Consider the following 4,096-nt stretch of genomic DNA (forward strand, 5'->3'; position numbering starts at 1 on the left):
CTCAGGAGCTCTTAGCACCTATGAGATCTTTGCTCATCAGTTTCCCTACAAAGAGAAAGCTTGCCTCAGGAGAGTGGGGGGTTCAGGGTAAATGGATCTCCTAGACTCATGTGTTCTTTCATGATCTCTAGAGGGAAGGAAGTTCTAGTTTCTTGGGTCTAATTGTGATGTCTTCAGCTGCATCTTGAGGCCAGTTTCATTTTCTGATATTTGTGGGGTTGGCTAACAGTTCATTTTCCTTTTCCTTGGCTCTCCTCATGTCCCCCCACGAACACACACTCCAGATGCTGCAGCCAACCAATTTTTCTTTGTACCTGAATAAAAATGTGACCAAGAAAACCTTCTCCCTGCCTTTGTGGTCTATGAGAGGAGGGCCTCCTGAGCCTTCCGTTCACTGAAAGTAATAACTTTCAAGGTGTTTTTCCTTCAGTCCCACACTTTCTCCAAACTTGGTACCCTTTTTTCTTATGGTACTTTTATTTTACTGTTTTCCCAGACGAGGGTGGAAATGGATATAGTAAACTCATCTCCATCTCTGATTCATGGGGCACAACACTGGTTTGATTATATACCAGACATTGTGCTAAGTGCTTTTCAAACATTATGTTGTTGAATTCTTTTTTTAAAAAAACATTTTATTTATTTATTTGACAGTGAGAGAATGAGAGAGAGAGAGAGCGAGCATGGGGGGCAGTCAGAGGGAGAAGCAGATTCCCTGCTGAGCAGGGAGCTCAATCTGGGGACTCCAGGATCGTGACCTGAGCCGAAGGCAGTTGCTTAACCAACTGAACCACCTAGGCACCATGATGTTGTTGAATTCTTGCAACAACCCCAAGAGGTAAGAATTCTCTTTATTTTACAGATGAGAATACCAAGCTTCTGAGAAGTTAAACAACACACCCATGGTCACTCAGCCCGTAGGCGGTGAAGCCAGAAATCTAACCTGGAAGTGGCCAGTGGCAGGTAGTTGAGGTAGAAAGGGCATGGGCTTGGGTCAGAGCTTGGGTTTGAGTCCTGGCTGGGTCATTGACTAATGGGACCTGGAGCAAGTTGCACACATTACCTCTCTCTCTGGGACTCAGCACTGTGATCTGCAAGGAGGGGATCATGATGCCTGGCTCATTAGATGGATGAGGGGATTTAACTAAAGTGGTTACTCAGCCCGGTGCTAGGCTAAGGGGCTGCTCAGGGAAAGCCACTGTCACAGTTGCACGGTGGGCAGCAGCCTCTTCGCTGGCCCCCACCACTCCCCATATCCTGGGGGTCGAGCCTTCAGATAACCCCATTCCCTTGAGCCAATGGAGACATCAGGTCCTTGTCTCATGGGCCTTTCCATTGGGCGGCTCACAACATGGCAGATGCCCTCCCTCTGAGAGAGAGAGAGAGTGAGAAAACCAAAGTCACAGTCCTTTTGTAACTAGGATCTCTTTGGCTAGAATTAGTGACTCACTCATAACTAACCATGCGCAGTGAAAGTTATGGGATGTCACTCTGGAGATCAGGTCACACGAAGACTGCGACTTGTCTTGCTCACTCTCTCTCAGTCTCTCCTTTGTTCCCTCACTTGAAGGGAAGGCAGCTGCCACGGCTGCCACGGTGTGAGCCACCCTGTGAAGATGCCCACGTGGTGAGGAATTGATGTCCCCAGGCAGTAAGCAGCTAAGGCCTGCCAACAACCCCGTGAGTGAGCTCGGAAGCACACCCTTTTCCCAGTGGAGCCTTGGGTGAAGGCAGCCCAGTTGACATCTTCCTTGTAGTCTTGTGAGAGCCACAGCACCCACTAACTCACACCTGGACTCCTGCCTCAGAAACCACAAGATAATAAATATCTGTTGTTTCAAGTTACTAAGTTTTGAGGTAATGCTGCATGGAAGACTGTGGGGTGATGTGGTTTCTGTGGGAGAAGCAGGGGAGCTTTCTCAGGGGAGGTGTGTCTGTGCTGGGCCTGGAAGGGTAGACAGGATATGAACTTGAGGAGTAGGTAGAGGAAGATTCTCAAGCTGGGGAACAGCTAATTGGAGTTTTCCAGGAATGTGAAATCTGGTTTGGTGGAAATCACCTCACCTACATTCGTACCTGGATGAAAACATCCTACATGAGGCAGGAGTGGCTCTTCTCTGTTAACAGTATGTGCCTGCACTGGGCCTGTGGTCTTTGTGCTGGGCTCCTTCCCATCATGCCCTCAAGTTGTCTGGCATGAGCTCAGTGGCACTAGGCACCCCCACCTCAGGGGCATCAGGAAAGTTTCTTCCTTGTCTCCGGTCATGCTTTTCCCTCTCCTGCCAGTGCTGCCTTTTCTTCCAGCTTTGTTCTGTCTCTCAGTTTGCCTGCTTCCCCTCCACAGGATCCACGTGGAGGCTCAGACATGGAGTTCTGCACTGAAGAAGGATCATGGAAGAAGCTAAGCTTCTTGGTTGGGGGAGGTCCGCTGGGCTTCTCCTGGGGGAGGAAAGGGCTTAGGGTGTGAGCCCTGCCTATTTATAGGATGTCTGACCCCCCTCCCCACCAGTGGCCTCATGTGTCCCTTTGAGCCTCGGACACTGGACTCCGGGAAGAACAGTTGACCCTTGAACAGGATGGGTTTGAACCACATGAGTCCTGTAGGTCTTTTTTTTTTTTTTAGTTCAGTACTATGAATGTGTTTTCTCTTCCTTAAGATTTTCTTAATAACATTTCCTTTTCTCTAGCTTACTTTATTGTGAGAATACAGCATATAATAAATAAAACATACAAAATAGGTATTAGTTGATTATGTGACTGGTAAGGCTTCTGGTCTACAGCAGGCCATCAGTAGTTATGTTTTTTGGGAGTCAAAAGTTTTAAGTGAATTTTTGACTCTGTGTGTGGGGAGTTTGGCCCTCCTAACCCCCATGTTGTTCAAGGATCGACTGTAGACCCCTGGGTTATGGCACTACTGAAGCATCCTTAGTCCCTCAGGGCCCCAGTTGTGGTGCCTTACACCATGGTTGACTCCTTTCTTCCTTTACTTTGGTCCAAACACAAGGCCCTGCAAAGGGGCAGGTTCCAATGTGAGAAGCTCCTGTTACTGGTGGGGCCTCCTCTGGGGTTCTCATGGCTCCTCTTCCTATGTGTAGGATGGTCCCTGCACACACCTGTATGGAACACATGTGCACCCACACAGCACATGTGTACACATGCATGTGCATGTACACAGAGTTGCAGTAGATTGGTAGGTAAAACAGAGGCTGAGGGAGGGCATTAGATGAGGAACCTGCCCTTAATCCTCGCTCTGTCCCTGCATCTATCCCTCCGCCATCTTTGTTTCCTCTTTTGTAACATGATGAGACTAGAGCAGGTGTCTCCTAGGTGTCTTTTCTCTGTGATCTAGATCTAGATCTAGACATGTTACATGTGGGATAGGTGTTGGGTTTGACAGAGACTGGGTTTATAGTGTTCAGTTACACTGGCTTTGAGCGCAGATAGACTGTGAGTTCTGGCTCTGCTGCTATCAGGCTGTGTGACCTCAGACAAGACACTTCATCTCTCTCACGCATTCCTCAACTGTAGGGTGGAATTAATGAAACCTCATTGTGTCAGGCTTTGGTGAGGTGATTTATGCAATGATGTCATGACCTATAAATGACACATGTTATTATTGGTCTCAGCTCTGCCCTTAATTCACTGAGTTATCTTGGGTAAACCAAATGAGCTTTCCTAGATCTGTTGGAGAAGGTCATTGAAAAGACGTGACCACTGGTTGACCTGTGAGGTGGGTCCCAGTGATCATAGGCTCCTCGCCCCCTCCCCTGTGCTTGGAGTGTGGGTTCCCCTTGCCTTTCCTACTCCCAGGGGCTGCTCCAAGGCCACAGCCTTGAGATAGCGACGTGGTGTTGACAACACATGCACGGTATACGTGACTGAACCCAGTTAGGGCCTCTTTTTTTTTTTTTTTTAAGATTTTATTTATTTATTTGACAGACAGAGATTACAAGTGAGCAGAGAGGCAGGCAGAGAGAGAGAGGAGGAAGCAGGCTCCCTGCCGAGCAGAGAGCCCGATGCGGAGCTTGATCCCAGGACCCTCGGATCATGACCTGAGCCGAAGGCAGAGGCTTTAACCCACTGAGCCACCCAAACT

This window comes from Enhydra lutris, unplaced genomic scaffold (genome assembly GCF_002288905.1).
Source record: "Enhydra lutris kenyoni isolate GAN:26980312 unplaced genomic scaffold, ASM228890v2 scaffoldscaffold74, whole genome shotgun sequence".
Taxonomy (NCBI): Eukaryota; Metazoa; Chordata; class Mammalia; order Carnivora; family Mustelidae; genus Enhydra; species Enhydra lutris.